We start from the raw sequence: 17,997 nt of genomic DNA on the forward strand, positions 1-17,997 counted from the left end.
TCAAGCTTCAATCAGCAGATATTGCTTTTCTTCAAAATGTCGTAAATATTCCTGGTGTATTTAACATCACATCTGATCAACTTGTATTTGTTTATAATGGACAAGCCTACTTCCAACTTCATCTGTATCTAACCAGAACAATGAATCTAACAGCTGTATCGTCCTCAACAGCATGAGCACCTAAAACTATCCATCTGGCCAATCAATCCTCTAATAATAATTGGATCTAGCAGGTACATAATTGTTAAACAGTTTCTTTGGCTTTTCTTGCAACCTAAATTCTCAAAGAAATCAAAAGCTAGCTAGATCTACACAATCGGTAATGGAAATAACTGAACGGCTAATCCAGAAAATGAATTTCCTCAAGAAGAAAAGTTTGTTTAACATCTATGACGAATACTCTCCAAAGCATGTCTGACATGACCCTGGAATCATAATGCCATATAATGCAGAAAAAACACAACTTGCCACACATCTTTCAAAGTTAATTTTTAAACAAAGGAAATAAAGGTTCTTCGGTCCAGAGGAGAGGATTAAACCTGAATACAGTTGAATAGCTTCGATTTCAGAATTTCAAGAGAAACATTAAACCATGTTAAAGACATTACCTTCACGTTTACTGCATAATAAATATTTCTTTAAGCATAGAAAGCAAAATGGTTGCACAGAATGCCATCCTGCCTAGAAGAGCTACAAATATTTATGAATCAAGAAACTACAAAAGCCATAAGGGGAAAATAAGTTAAAGCCATCGTATTATTTATACAAATGGACCAAAATAACGGGCAGATAAGAACATCGAGTGACTGTTTCAGCGTCACAAACAGAATGCATACAAATATCATATTCAAAGCACCCGATTTCCTGTGAAGATTATATATGCCACCATACAAAAACAAATAGATAGATTTTGTTAAAAATACCATCCTTTAAGAACTGGCCATTTAGCAATTGAAATGGAGTCCTTCATAGATACCATTAAACCAAAATTCGCCCCCACTCAAGAACACCACATCATGCTAATAATGGAAAAGTTGGTTTGGAGCAGGCAATGGATCTCTCTGAACATAATACACCAGCCCATAGCAAACAGATAGTTTATCTCAATCACAAGCTAAAACAACACCTGTCCCAGTTGCAATAATACTTTTATTTTATTCCTCAGGTCGTTGAACATCCTCAGTCATATCATCAAAGTGCCAGTCCTCGAATATATCTCTTCTAACTGCACGGCAGCGAACCAAACGAGGTGTACCAGGAGGGTCTTGACTGGTCACAACAGGGCGTGGAGATGCCTGCGAACTCGCTGCACTGTTTGCAATATCTGTAGGAGCTGTCATGGGAGTCCTCCTCCAGCAGTTCATTGTTGCTCCACATCGTCCTTCACCATCCGAATCTGAAACTGAGTAGCTCCTGAATGACTCTGATCGACTATTTACACCATGGCAAGCAAGACATGAAAGACTTATGGCTTCACAACATCGACTAGAAAATGGCAGCCTACGCCTCATCTTCGATAAACCAAATTTAACACACGACAATGGTCCTGGAAGATAACTAAAACATGCCGTAACACTGGATGCAAGTGGATCTCGCTCCCTTCTTTTCCAAATCTGCACGCGTGAATGTCAAAAACTAAGAGTCAAATAACTTTATATCAAAAAAATTGCAAATCTAAAGAAATAAACTCAGAATTCAGCATGTGTGACGTACGAGTGCAACATGCCCGAGGAAAAGCCAAATTTTGAAAAAAGGGAACAAGGTAGTCTAAGTAATCGACGTTCTTGATCTTTTCGGGGGATATTTTCTGGTAGATTTTACTGGAAATCTGGCAGGGATTTCTTGGAATTGTGAGTTTGAATCTATAACCTGCCCAATCCTGGTGCTCCATGGTATTTCAGGACACTGAATCAATTTGTGCATTCAAAAATGCATCTAAACAGAAAATTCATTCTTGCAAAAAACTGCATCTCCAGATTCCGGCCCAAAAGACAAAAACGTCTATTAGTTAGATTGCACCGAAGGAAACATAATAATGGTTATGGTATTGAATGTTATAGCACACCATATCGTCGTTTAAGTCCTAAAAGAAATCATAAAGCAAAATTTCTTACTTTTCCATTACCGAAGGACATGTATTGGATCAAGAATATAATATATTTTGGGAAGAGCACACTGATATTAATCATATAAATATATCAAAATCTAGCTATAATGTCAAAGAACCACTTCATATATAGTAAGTGCATCCCAAATTTTGTAAAATTACGTGCTACAAGCTTGGTTCTTTTGGCAACTTTAAGTTCCTTCTGGAATATGATGTTGCTCCTTGGTTGGCAATATCCTTGCATGAGTTCGACAACCAATCTTGAGCAACCCAGGGACCATAGTACAAAAAAATATACGAAAGAATGTCAAAATCATTGTATGAGAAAAGTAGAATTATCAACCAAAAATGGATGTAATGTTAGAGTTGTTTTCCATAAAATCCCTATTTATGAAGGTGTCCAAACCTCTCGAGTAACCAAGGTTCGCTACGAGAGACCCAAGAGTGTATTCAGATCTCAGCCCATGCAAACCAAAAAAACAATGTTGACATGCCCCTTACTCTTGGAAGTCCGACTGCAAACTTTGGCGTGTGCCTCTCTGATACTTCCGTTATTGTGTTAAAATATAATAAGTAATAAATATTGGTAACAATACAATAATTACCATTATTAATGTTTCAAGTATTAAAATGTGATTGGTAATTAATAAACATGTTAACATATCTAAAATTATATAATAGGCCTGCACTGCTCAAGTTGCTTCAACCTCGAAGCAGGATCCGAATAACACATTCCTTGAATAGACAAAGATATCATATTCTTGAACCAGAGTGCACAAGACTTCTGGACATCGCTTGTAACAATTTTTTTATAGAAGAATTGACCTCCTTTTACAATTAATGAAGCATTCCACAAGCAACACTGATCAGATGGAATAAATCTTGAAATAGCCTTTGATAAATCTGGTAATATCCTCTTAATTGACATCAAATAAGAGCAACTGGATGTCAAAATCCAGCTGTACATTGAATAGGTCATCACTGTTTATTACTTTATAAAGGAGTTTCATGGACAATTTGAGGATTAGAAGGGAAAATTTGAACTTTGAAGCTAATATTGAGATTATTATTCCATAATTATAGAACAATTGGAACCATTTAGATTTTTTTATTAGTTAAAAGAAAAAGAAATCACCAACAGAAAATTTAGAATCTAATTTTTCATTTCCACTTCTAGTAGTCAACATTGGCAAAGTCTAACAATTCTACATGTTTGTCTTTTTTGCCAGAATCCGGCAATACAATTCTTGGTGACATTGCTATTTTTCATTATGTGAAATGCATTTTTGAGCACATATGGATTCAGGGCCCTGAAAAATCCCTGGGGCACTCACTCAGTACAGATTTAACAACTCAAATCTGCAATTGCGACAATTGTTGGCTGGATTTTGGGTAAAACTCATTGAAAAACATTCCCAAAAAAGAACAAAATCTCAGAACATTTAGACTACGCTGTCAACATTTTGCAAACACGAGGATCTTGTAAACTAATAGGCTACCTGTTTTTGCCTTTTTAATTCGTTATTTCTATCCATTTAGTTCATTAATATGAGGCTAAAGGAGTCTTCAACAATGCTATTTGCATTGCATTCTATGACAAAATCAACAGGATTGGCTCCTTTGTTGATCCAAGTTCATGCCTCCTCTTCATCCCCCCAAGGAGTGGTTAGAGAGGTAAATGATCAGTGAATGGAACAATGTCTTTGTCATAATTGTTCTTGTTATTGCAAAATCTAGAAGGTTTAGTGCAATGCCTCACTAGGCAACCTAGGTCTTATGGCAACAACAAGATCAGACACCATTCTCACCCCCAATGGCCTTTCTCAAGTGTGTCAAATACGAGTATCCATACACCACCAATAAATATCCATACACCAGCACTACTTTTGAGTTGAAGAATGCAATTAATGCTAGATTTTTCCCTTTTGATTATTAAATGCAATTTCTATCAATAGAGAAATGACATAACAAATGAAAATTACCATAAAATGCAAATTAAAACCAAACCCTAACCCTACTTAAGAATAAATTAGGAAAAAGAGGTAAGAATTTAAAATGATCACCTTTACTCAATTAGGCAATGGAGTTAATTAGGCAAGATCAATGATAGAGGTTCTTGGATGAAGAGGGTGGAAGATCAAAATGCTTCTCTTAATAACCCTAGCGATTTATTTATATGGGAGATTCAAGGTCAAAGAATGCATGCACCAAGTTCCTTTGATGGATTCTTGAAAGAAAAATTTTGCATAACCACATTGTTGCCGCAAAATCTAGCAGGCCTTGGAGAGGGGTACCTAACAAGGCTATTAGTAGGCCAAGAGACAACAATGGGGTAGTGGCCCACTGTCACCATAGCCAAAACCCCCTGCTCTTCCAAGAGGCTGAAATTCCAAGTGTGTGATGATGAGAAACAAATGATTCATCTCCTCTTTTTATATGAGTATTAATGTCCTTTTTAGCCTAAAAGCCCCTAAAACAATAAATTATGTCACAACGATGAGTTAGGTCACAAGCAAACCTACTAGATTAAACAAAAACACAAGAATTTTCCCACAAGTGTGAGTTGTAGGGCCATATATGCTAAATTCATCCATGCATGAGGCTTTCTAGGGCATGTGTTGAGGGCTTAGGGTGCCAAGAGTGGTGTAGAAGCCCTCTAAAATCCTCCTCTGAGGGTTGGCCTTTAGATCTCTATCAATCTTCCTCTATGGACCCCAAATTTTATCTTGGGGCAACAAAGGTGGTCTCATGTGCCTCCATATGGCCATAGTGCCCGTCTTTGCTCCAACATTGAGGGCTTACAAGGTGGTGCGAGCCCTCCCAAGTCTTAAGGGGTGCGACCATACTCATCTGGGCCATGGATCAACTATGATCCCCCACAAAGTGCTAAGGCTGGCTAGGGGCATGTTGGGTCTAGGTGCATCATCCTAAAAAGTCATCAAATGTAGGGCAAAGTGCTGAAATGTTGTGGGTGTTGAAGGTGCCCAAGGGTGTGTATGATGATCTATTGTTGCTTGGAGTCCCATGGCTTTCAAATCTTCACCTATGGGTGACAATATGCTTCTCTAGAATCCTAGACCCAATTAAGGTGGCCAGGTCCGACTATGGAACCACCTAACAATCACATCACAAAGTCTAGTGAAAGCAACAAACCATCAGGTACAATAATCATTTTTACATCTAAATGACCAAACTTGAAAGTAAAGGGCTATTTGACACTTCAAATAAGACATCCCTTCCAAAATTAGGGATTTGAACTCGCAATGGTGTTACCTGCCTAGGTAGGAGTGGCTAAAGTATTAGGTGTTTCTAGCCCCCAAAGGGAAGTGACATTTCCTCGATCCAACTTTCAATCAATAGGAATCATGTGAAAAATTATGGTAATTAAGGGGAGAAAACTTCATGGCCAAGTGCCACGGTCAAAGGGACTAGCATGATGGGGATCCATATCCTGAGTGTATAGATGTGAGGAGGGAGCAATCATGGATGCATGAGTTACCCACTCAACCTTTGTTTTTCCACCCCTCTTGTGCTCTTTTTACTTTTTCTTGATTTTTCTTTGTAATATTGTTCGTAGCTCAAAGGGTTAGAGCTTGCTTTGTATGATGTATAACAATTGTATTACCCCTTAATGATGAAGCAATTCATTTCCCATCAGAGTTGGGATATGCAAGGGTTCCTTTCATGATGTATAGGAGCGATATGGTGCTCAGGAATTGGGTGATAGCCATAATGGATGAGGTAGAGCTCATGGTAGGCTTTTGCCCATGTGCTAATGTGTATGCCCCAACCATCTTTTGCATTTTAACATTCTTTATTTTATTTTGCTTGTGGCCAATATAAGATTTTTCCTTTCTTTCAGTTGCATTAACCTCCTAAGGCCAAGTTTCGAGCCCTACTTAGATATGAGGATGTATGGTGCCAAATCCTAGAGAACCAATGGCCATTTGAACCTTAAGAAAGGAGGTGGAATATAGGGCTTGAAATGTAAGATGAAAAGTGGTAAGTATGGAATCAGGATAGATGGAACAGGATATCTCAATCAAGGCTTCCCAAGTAGTGTCCCTCTTATACCCATTGGTCCATTAGGGGAGATCCAACTGCACTAGGATTGAAGATTAACCCCCCATTTAAGGTGAGGGAACACGATCACGATCAAAACCCCTCCTCCTTCTAGGTCACCCCATAATCCATGCCAAAAGCCCAAAGTACAAACAAGCATAATGTCCCTGATTGCAAAATTAATAAAGTACCTTTTGATCGGAAGCCCACCTTTGTTCGCGTGCTCCTATGAGGTGGGTGAGAAGTCATGTGACTAATGCAGGGGACAAAGATGAATGGTATATCGTCTTTGGCTAGTGGTGGCTGTAGGGGTTGTTGCCTAGCAGGCTAGAAGAGATGCTAGGAGAAAAAATTTCTCCTATGGGGTCACCCACTTTTGGTGGTAATGTTGTTGCACAAACTAGCAGGCCTAGTAAATAGGCTAAAGTTAGAGGGCACAACAACAATTTGGGACAAAGGCCCATTGTCACCACAGCCTATGTCCCCTTCTCTTCTCGGATTTTCACCGATGGGAGGAGTCCCAATATAGAGGAAATCACCTAGGATTGTGGCATCAATGATGAGGTCTGTAGTGATTTCAAAAGCCCATTTAAAGGAGAGGCTCAATATGAGGCTCACTTGCTTCAATGAAGCTTAATGGCTCCCTAAGAAAGACATAAAGGAGTAGGAATAAAGATATAGGGATTTATGATGTTACAATAAGGTTAGGTATACCTAGAGTCAAGATCAAATGATATAGGACCTCTCAATAAGCTCTTTAAAATAAGCAATTGCTTCCAAGAAATGTGTTGCTAAAATCAAGAGACCTAGGTTAGGTCCACACGAGATCTAGGGTTTTAGGATTTATCATGAAAGGGAGGCCTCCAAGGACGACCCTAGGTCAAGCTAGGACAAGGAAAGGGTTAAGAATGATCAAGCTTTGATGGGAGATAACCCTTAACGAAGTTTATCACTATGATGTCAAGATTAGCCTTCAATGTCTGAGCTAGGGCTTGGTTTTTCTCACAAATAAACTGTTGAAATTTCATGAAACCTTGAAGATCTCTAGGAAAGACACCAGCGCAGAAGGTTGTCCAAGCAAAATTGCAAAATCATCCCTCCAAAAAAATTGCATGATTCCCTAGCAAGGTCATCTCCGAAATTTTTGGGAAGAAGAAAAGATAATAAAGGAAGGGTGATCACTAAAATTTCTTAGACTAGTGCCTTTCCCTTGGGAAATGGAGTTTTTATGATTCGAAATTTAGACTAATTCGTTCCTCAAGGAGGTTGAAAAATGATGCCATAAAACCTATCTCTCAACAATTTACCCATAAAAGATCAATGGACTTTCATGGAAGAAAAGAAACTTCAATCCACTAGGAACATTCTTCTACTTGTTATCAATGAGTAACATGCACAAATTTGCAATCTAACAATCTTTAACAATGATATTCAACAATTAGGGCATAAAAGAAAGAGCTAGTTGCATAATTTCCACACATTAGACATTATTCATGAAAAATTATTTTACACAATTCACTTACAACAAGAGATATATCCAATCCAAGATCAAGACAATGGCTCCAAGAAGAAAATCGAACTAGCCTCCGAAGATATCGAATGCAAGAAAAGTATCTCCAATAGTCATCCAAGAATAAATGTGAATTACTCAAGAAGAGCTAATCCAAGAATGTGATGATCATCCAATACAAAATGAGGCCTCTCTTATTTATACGAGGCTCCACAAGTTTGATTTAGTCTAATTTAGCCCCTAACGATATTTTAATATACAAAATAACATGTCTTTGGTGACAAGCCCACCAAATCATTGATGAAGTGAAAGATAAGCCATCCAAAGCTAGCCGAAATGATAAACTAATGGTAAGAGGGTCTTTGGAAGTCCTGGATGAGTCTTCAAAGTGCCATGATGAAGAGGAGGGCTTCATAAATGATGATCAAGGGGGTGGCCCCTTGATTTCCAAGAAAAACATCATGTGGTCCTCCCAAGTGGTTATGGGGCACAAGTAATGTTCTCATGGGTCTCCAAGTGGCTCAATAACAAGTTGATCCTCCATCCGTGAAGGCTAGAAGATGACACATGCCCTCCCATGTCTCCCTAGAGGAAACAAAACTTCATCTGGGCCATGGATCAGCTACCAAGTTCGAGTGCAAATGTGTGGTCGGTTGGGCAATGTGGTCCAATTGCATCATCATCTCTGTATGGTTGGGGCACGAACAAGCAATGTATGTGGTCCTGAAGAAGCCCATGGTGTGGCAATCAATGCTCTGCAACGGCGGAGGCCCATGGCTCTCAACGCTCACCCTATAAGTGTCATTATGACCCTCTGGAGGGTTTGGACCCCGTATAGAGATACCAAGTCCAAGATGAAGACCCACCTGCAATCCTTTATAAGGTCCAACACGTCTCCTTACCCTTCAGTACAATTAATCACTAGTGCAATTGAGTAAATAAGCGTGTTAATCAAGGGCAAAAGTGGACACTTCACAGTGGCATCACCTTCCAAATGGACTTTAAACATGTACAAATGTTACCTTGCTCGACAAGAGAGGTTAAATAATGGAACGGAGTGGGGGCAAGAGGGAAGGATCCAAGCCACATGCCATGGTACAAGGGTAGCTATGATGAAGGAAGCCCACACATCAGATATATGAATGTAGGAGGGAGTAACCATGGTACACGAGTTACCTCGACTTTTGTTTTTCCACCATTCTTCATATGCCTTTTGCCTTTTATTGATTTTTCTTGATTTTACTACTCGAGGCTCAAGGGGATGAGAGCATGATGCATAATATGTAGCAGTGAATACCCCTTAAGGTGGGGCATTTCATCGCCCACTAGGGGTTGGGACAATCATGGGTTCCTTAATGATGCAGGGGGAACTCATAGGGGGCCTAGGAACCAGGGTGATGGCCACAATGATAGGAGTAGAGCTCATGTTTGGTTTTTTCCCACACGCTAAATTTTATTGTCCCGACCATATTTTTCATTTTACGGTACATTTCATGTTGTATGTGGCCATATTATGCTTTTATCTTCCATTTTAGCTGCATCAACCCTTGAGGGATTATTCCAGGCCTGACCCATGGTGTGGACAAGGGGAATGGGAGACTAACACCTCATTGACCCGATGGACAAATGTGGACCCAGATGGGGAAAATGTGAAATTTGTTGTAATGAGAAAAGAGGAGTGAGAAATATGGTATCGGGAAGCGGGACCATGCAACCAAAATCATGGTTTCCCATTTAGTGCCACTCCTAAAGATGGTAGCCAATAAAGGAGATCCCAAGGGACTATGATACAAGATCAACCCCCAGGTTGAGGTAAGGGAAAAAGAGTACCGTCAAAGCCTATTCTTTCCGTTGAATCCCCCCACTAATCCATGCCGAAATGTGCCCAAGAGAAGAAAGCATAAACACCCAATTACATAAAGAAAAATCATACCTTCGGGGTTAGATGGTCCACCTTGAAACATATGATCATAACAGATGAGCGAGGGCACACAATAGTTGGCTCAGGTGGCGGAGAAAAGTGGCACATCGAGTTATCAAGTCGCTGCAAGGGGTTGTTGGTTGTCCACACTCCATTTAGAGATAAGTGAGTGAATGTGATGATGATAATCTAAAAGTGACTACCCTCTATTTATACGAGGGAAATCAAGTCACTTTTCACAAATTTACAACAAAAAGACCCAAAGGTTTGCTTGAAGCATTCAACTAGGCCTAAAGGTCACACGCTGACCTTAAAATTAATTTACAAAATGATAATACATGAAAATACATCATAAATCCTCCACATATGTAGAGGAAAGGCTCTCCAACATGACATCACCCTACAAAAATGGATATCTCCATCAAGCAAGTGGCGAAATGGGTCCAAGAGTGCTCCTCACACCAAGGTACATCATCAAAGTGCATGGGTATATCTCCAAGTAACATATACTCTACCATGATGTCATCAAAAAGGAGGCTAACATCACCCTTCTAGGGCATATATGGATGATGTGGAAAGGTCATATTGGCATCAAAGGCATGGTGTTCTTGTTAATTTTAAATAACAATGGTATGTTCTATGCTTAAGACAATTTACTTCAATGTCCCTTTAGCAGCCCAATGACAAATTCCAATTATATCTAGTAGCAATCACATTAACTTATAAATATTGACAGTAAATGCAGATAGAACATATAATCATATGTAGAATACAAGTCAAGACAAGAGGACACAAAATGTGGCGCATGCCAGGGACAAACCCCAATGTGGGGAAACCCTTTGATCAAATCTTCTTATTATTTTTCAATAGTTCAGCAGAGAGAAAGTACAAATATAAGACCAAAACAGATATGCTAAAACAGTAGTCAAATCAGCCCTAACCAGAAAGTCAATGGTGGTCAAAGCTACCCCAAAACATCCTCCAAATAGCAGTCCAATTCGGCCTTCCAAGAGAGTCAAAGTCAGCTCAAAATCATCAGTGAAACCCAATCAAAGGAGAGAGAAAGTCTGCTGTAATTTTCTACAGTCAAACATGAAGTCAACATTGGTCAAACACCTCCAAATGCCTCGATTTTTGTGCCAATAAATGCGGCCTAGGAAAAACAAAATTCTGGCCCAAAAACCGAGGTCAACTCTGGTCAAACACCCCTTGGTCAACGATAGTCAACACTCTGCAATTTTGACTTGTTCTGCCCAGAAAAATTTGGCCTCCTGCCACATGTGCGAAGTAGAAGAGAGAAGCCTCCAAAGTTGTTTGACCCAATAAAGAGAGAGAAGAAGATGTGATGAGATGATGATGTCCAAATGAGGAAAAGGTCTCTCTTATTTATACACAACGTTGAGGGTGAAGAGACACATTTGTTGGTCTTCATGAGCCTACATTTAACTGGATCCGACCTTGACAATTTGTCCATAGGAGAAATAAATTCATAACTCCATTTCTGCTTATCAGAATGAGATTATCTTTATATCAAAAGTGTACCCCTCTGAAAGAGGAATCCAATGCAATAATCATCTCCATCATATGAGTTGTCCTAAGGTGGAATTTGGCCCTGGTTTCCAATTTTAACACTCCCTCTCAACTAGGGAGAATTCCACCTGTCAATCCATCATCATGCCAACTTGTCATCTTGTACCATCATGCCATCACTGCTCTGCTTTACTGAACCATGAAGTAATAATGAAGAAGAAGTGATAGAGAGTATATCATACCACTCTCCACTGACTAAAGTCAGTCCTTAATCCCAGATCAAGTTGTTGAACACCATCCATCGTATTCATAGGGAGTACGGCAGTACACGATGCGTCCATCAGTAGTGTTATGGTCCCTAACCAACTTTTCCCAACTCATTGGCCAGATGAGAGGTACTTCCCATGAGTTTTGGACTCTATGGGTAGGATGTGTGTCAGGGCATCAACAGGAGAAGGTGAACCACTCATCCTACTCATATGCCATAGGAGAAGGTGAACCACTCATCCTATGCATATGTCAACTGTAGGGGAAGGACTCACCCTACATGCATGTGTCTGGGTAGGGGAAGGTGAACCACTCACCCTACACACATGTCAACCATAATGGGGTATCACAGGGGAAGGTGAACCACTCACCCTACACACATGTCAACCATAATGGGGTATCACAGGGGAAGGTGAACCACTCACCCTACGGTCGCTCATAGCTAGCTCCAAGAAGTACCCCACACCCCAAGAGCTCCCAGAGCTCTGCGTCCAACTCATATGAGACCCTCATAAGAGGGTCGTTCCACGACTCCAAGTCTCTCTCAGAAGAATAAGAATTTGACCTTCCTAAGAGGCTTCGTGAGAATGTCAGCAACTTGCTCATCTGTCCTGATGTGTTGGAGCCTAACTGCTCCCCGTTGTACCATAACCCGGATAAAGTGGTACCTAATATCAATGTGCTTGGAGCAGTTGTGGAAAATGGGATTCTCTGATAAATGAATCCCACTCTAGTTGTCGCAGAAGATCACGGTCGTATCTAGCATGTTCTCAAATAGCTCACTGAAGAGCTTCCTCAACCAAACTGCTTCACAATAGGCCATACTTGCAGTAATGTATTCAGCCTTGGCGGTTCTTAGTGCAACCGATTTCTGCTTCCTTCTCATCTAAGATATAGAAGCAGACCCCAAAGAGACACAACATCTGTTGGGAAAAATACTGAGAGGGGGATGCTGAATCAGTATTTTCAAATCAATAACTTTTTCATTTCATATTTTGATTTCTATACACGACTTTACTGAAAGGAACCTACATGTGTATGCAACTGTTCTTAAGACAACCAGCGTACATCCAGTAAACTTATGTTTCAGTTAATTCATCATTTGTTTGTCTTTTTTTTTGGTAGGTAAGCACCCACGGGGGATTTGAACCAGTGACCTATTGCAAGGAGTGCCTTAACAGTGCACCCATTCACCGTCAATCCAAAGCCCCGTGGGCTATCATTTATTTGTCTTCATCAAGTGCATCAGTATTTTATTAAACATTAGATAGACAGTAACCATGTGTTGTAAGAACAAAATAAACCATCACACATAAGCAACACATATGAACACCAGGATTTAAGTTGGAAACCCAATGCGGGAAAAAACCACCTGTTGTTGTCGTCTCTAGAAAGAGATTTTTACAATCTTGTACTAGTGCAGACTCATACCAGTACGCAGACACCCACCTACAGAAGGCTACAACCTTTTCTCGTTCTCCAGCTCCTACTGGGAGGGAGCTCCAACCCCCTGATCTGATTACCAGCTACTACTGGCAGGAAGCTTCGACTTTTTCACTGAAGGCTCCAACCCTCAGCAACATCAGTGGACCACGTTTCATAAATTTTCACACTGGATCCAATATCAACACTTAAGCTCAATATCAATAATCAAACTATAGCTCATCAATGTAATACAACTGAATCAACCAATCACTAAACCCAATCAACTGACACTTAATCGAAACTCAACCAATCAACTGGAACAGTTAGATCACTGTAACCAGTACAAAGAACTGAACTCAGAATATTGTATCAACACACAAAATCAACTACAACCCTAATCATTCAAATGCCAAAATGTATACGCTACTTTACTTAAGGCAACCTGCGTGTATATGCGCTTTTCTGTAGAGAAACCCTTGTACCGATTTTAATATACTGAAAACTGAAAACTTTTAATTCTGAATCAAACACAGAGTTTACCAGAGATATACTGAAATATTTTGTTAGCTTACAGAACTCTCATACAGCCAACAACATCAATAATATTTTCAACCAATCAGCATGTAGACAAATTCAACTTCATCATTCAATCAATTCTACTTTAGACATTATCACCCAACCCAGATCAACATCAGGACTTCATTGACAGACAACAGAGAAACAGTAGAACTAATCAGGTTGATCAATCATTTATGAACAGAAACCCTTACTTTATATACGCGACTTTGAAGAAGCAAACCCGCGTGTATACGTGCTTTTCCCGAGACCAACCAGCGTATAGATCTGCAAATTTTGACCTAAAACTGTGCAACTCTTCAGAAAGACCCAAATCATAATATTCAGAGATAAAACATGCGTCAATACTTAGATCTAGTTAATCCATGAGCAGATCATAAAATGAAAAGTCATTTCAAGTCTCGTGATCCTGATCCATCATTATGTTCATCGGTGCATAATTATTTCAGATCTACGTGACAATTATGGCCCTTACAATGCAAATATACTTCAGATTGAAGTATTCATCAAAAACCCTTTCACATGCACACTTAGCACTTTGATCTTCACATCCTTATATAGTTTAGTCCTTATCCAATACCACAGGTCAAAACTACACTAGTGCCAGTGGTAATCTTTGACAAGATCAATATTCGTTGTCGCACTCATTACTATGGGCCAATACCATGGTAGAGACCCCTGGTATTTAGAATACCATGGTGCAAAAACCATATGCTACTTTGCTTCACCAAACTTGTGTGTATACGCGACTTAGCCTTGACGAACCTGCGTATAGATTTTCAAATATTCACCTCTATCAAACTTTTGATTCTGATCTGTAAACCTTTGACCCATCATTCTGGTATTCTGTTCCATCATTCTGTCACCTCTGAATTGACCTGTGGATTCATCTAGTTACCATATACTTGTTTTGTTACAAGTGAGTTGCCATCAAGGACAACACATGCATCAGAATGCCAACAATCTCCCCCTTTGGACTTGATGGCAACCATGTTGGTGTTGATCACCTCAACTTGTAGAAACCTGTTAGATACATCAAATAATCGTTATTCTAACACCAAGATATTCTTCCCCTTTGACATCAAGGGAAAAGGGCGGACCAAAGCTCCCCTTTGGATGTGATTTGTGCTATACTGTATGTGCTCCCCCTGAACACATGCTGAATCTTTAGAAAGATTTTCAAATGAAGAACATGACTCTATAACTCAATTGCGTATGACCTTTCTATCACCAAGGACTTAGTTACATCAATCACCCAACCAAGTGGGGATACATATTTGACTCAACCACTCAACCAAGTGGGATTACATTTTTGACACTACCACCCAACCAAGTGGGATTAGATATTACATCAACTTCCCAAACACAGTGGGGTTTCAAAATTCATCATAAGTCCAAAAGGACTTGACCACAATAGTCCATACATGGCTGAATTTTACAATGAGTACATCATAGGTATTTATATGACCTTTACATCAAATGACATTTATAACAAAGACCAAAGATATAAACAAGACCATGATAGTTATCAGCAACTATCATGCACCATATATGATCTGCACCATAAGCATTTGTCAGCAGCATCAAGAACAACAACCTGTATATGTCCATCATCAATTCACAAGATAACACAATGTAGCTTTAATATCATCAACTTGTGATTAAATATGCCGCATATAGATTTTCATATATATCTGCTATCAACTCATCCTCTTAACCTTTATCAAGATCAACTTGCTCTTTTTCTATGTTCATAAAAAACATAGCCTTTTATGAATCAACTAAGCATATGCCATATCTCCAAACAGTAATGCCTATATCTTAACAAAACCATTCACATCATATCATATACATGTGAAAGCACCATAGTCATCATCCATGACCACAACATCATCATCAAATCATCGTAGCAAGAACTACATGTTCTTTCCTCAACAACCCTCAATATATCAAACATGTATCATTACTAGGAAGTTTTCTAACATCCCACATTAAGGGAATTTTGAGGTCTAAAATGGGCCTCCTACAAAAAATGTAAAACCAAAATAAACTTTATAAGGACCAATAGGATTCAAGATGATGATGTCAAGCATGGGGGATGATTCTCCATTTTTGGAGTAAAAAAGTAAAAAGATTAAAAACTAATAAAATAATAAAACTAATTTTTCAACTCGTATTTTCAACTTATCTCCCTAAGGTTTTACTCAAATTTCGAGCGGGATTGCAATCACGTTTTTCATGTATTTCTTATTTTTCATGTAGCAAGGTCCATTGAAAGTATGCAACATGGGTACTCCTTGCACGAGGAATCAAATTGTGCATCCAACGAGTGTTTCCGCTCGAAATTTGAGTAAACCCACAGGGAGATAAGTCGAAAATATGAGTTGAAAAAAGTTTTTTCCTTTTTTTTTTCCTCTAAAATTTGATGATGTAATCTAATCTTATTTTATTGTTTCCACTATTATTTTATAATTTCCTTAGGAGGCCCATTTTAGACCTCAAAATTCCCCTAATGCATCCGATAAGAATCAACCATAATAATCAACATATGTGAGAACCAAGCCTATCATCATAAAGTAAGATAGGAAGAAGTATTCATCATTTCTTATCATCATCATTATGTGACTAAGTAAGCCATGTCTCCAAATAGCCATGTCTTCATGAAACCTGCAATAACATCATTCCCTTGGCCAATTTTCTTCATATAAGATCTTTTATACCAACATCGTGCAACTTAAGTAATCATCCATGTGATCCTTACCTTGTAATGTATCTAGCTTCTCATCAATGAGAAAAGCAAACCATGAGCTCACAATCATTTGTTAAACTTCCGTGATACCATCAAAAGCAACAATCCTCAAACATGTGAGAGCCAAGAACCATATGAATCCTCATCCATAACTGCACCATATGAAATTTATGCATCTTTGAAGGCATGATGACAACAACATAAAAGTAATGAGTGACACTTATCATCATCAAATAATGAAGTTGTGTACTCAAGCTTTGTTTTTCTCCTTGAACTTATGAAGATCACCATGTAAGCAACATAACATATGTACTATATGCATCATCAAAAGAATCATCCATAAATCTGATCAATAGCATCAAAACAACTATGTGGCTCAAGCAATATATAAGTATCATCTGTGATTTCATCATAGGCAACCCATGACCGCAACATAGCATGATGCATCATTTAAACACTTCAACAACATAAGCATCATCACCATTGATAAGCATCATTACGTACCAAGGACTTCTAAAGCAAACATAATGCCAACAATGCATTATTAGAAGCATAGAAAATAACCCCCCTAAACATGTGCCAACTGTTCACTGTTAGATCTGATCATTTCATATATCAGTAAGAACCATCAAGGCATCATCATCAACCAATTATACATCAAGTCATCAACAACTTATGAGGACCAAAAGAATTTCTAAATAGCATCAACAGACTATAATCATCAACCATCAAAACAGAAAAGACAATTGACAATTGACTGAACCATATCAGACCCTTTCCCTAAGTCTGTCCCACTGTTTCTTCATCAAACCAAAGTATACACCACTGTGTAGTTTAGAACTCGTGTATACATGCGACTCGTATTCATAAGATCTGCGTATAGAAAGGGAAATACTGAAATTTCACACTTTCAGCTCCTCCTGAGTCTATTGTGATTGTACCTGGTCCTAGATATTTTGCTAAAACATTAGTTCCAAGAATATCATTACCATGATGGTTCTTCATGAGAGAATCCATTTTACTCTTATCTCCAGTCATGTGATGAGAACATCCATTATCTTTGTACCATTCATCTTCGTCTTCGAATGGAAAGAGAGCAAGACCACACCTTATCTGTTCTTTTTTTTCTTGCTTATTGGTGGATCCATCTTTTTAAGATTTTCTGATATTAATGTTCTTATTTGGTTGCTTACCATAATGTCTATGGCGATCCATAGACTTGTTCCTACATTCTTTTGCTACATGTCCAAACTTGTTACAAGTATAACATCTTGTATGTTTCATATTCCTTCTATAGCAATCAATGGCTTTGTGACCAAACATATTGCAAGAAAAACAAAATCCCTTAAAGTACCTGGAAGTTGATAATCTTTCTGTGAGACGGTTATTAGCTTGAAACATTATATTTCTGCAACTAGCTGCAACATGTCCAAAATTATGACATAGAACATTCAACATTATTGATCAGAGGAAAAAATCGATTAAAACTTATATATTTAGGAGTAAATGATTTCCTTTGAAGACTTTCTTTCCTTGGTTGTTGATGGGGTTGACTTCTTATCTCCTTGTTGAGCATTTCAGTTTTTGCATTAAAATTCCTTGCCTCGACTTGTGAGCTAAATTCACCTTTAACAGTTTCATGAAAACCAATACCAAATTTGATGGTAGGAGACCTTTGACTACTAAGAATATTAACCAAAATCTTAGTACTATCTTGAAATCGCAAAAGTTTATCATTTTCTTCTAATTTACCTTTTAAGATATTTACCTCATCTTGATATTTCTTTTCCTTTTCTAGATACTGCTTCTTCATGATTTCTTCAACCTTTCTTCCTTCCTCCACTTGTTGT

At 38.6% G+C, this 17,997-nt stretch overlaps 1 long non-coding RNA gene across 1 annotated transcript in view; it reads right to left on the bottom strand.

The window, feature by feature from the left end:
- Nucleotides 1–738: 738 nt before the first annotated feature.
- The window catches only part of LOC149212431 (uncharacterized), a 53,178-nt gene continuing 35,919 nt past the window's right edge, over nucleotides 739–17,997 (bottom strand). Inside the window, exon 2 of the long non-coding RNA XR_016250768.1 lies at nucleotides 739–1,613. This is a non-coding gene — a long non-coding RNA (uncharacterized LOC149212431). The remainder of the gene's footprint in view (nucleotides 1,614–17,997) is intronic.

Source organism: Pinus tabuliformis, chromosome 1_1 (assembly GCF_031772625.1).
Source record: "Pinus tabuliformis cultivar Carrire ecotype Pingquan chromosome 1_1, CPIR1, whole genome shotgun sequence".
NCBI lineage: Eukaryota > Viridiplantae > Streptophyta > Pinopsida > Pinales > Pinaceae > Pinus > Pinus tabuliformis.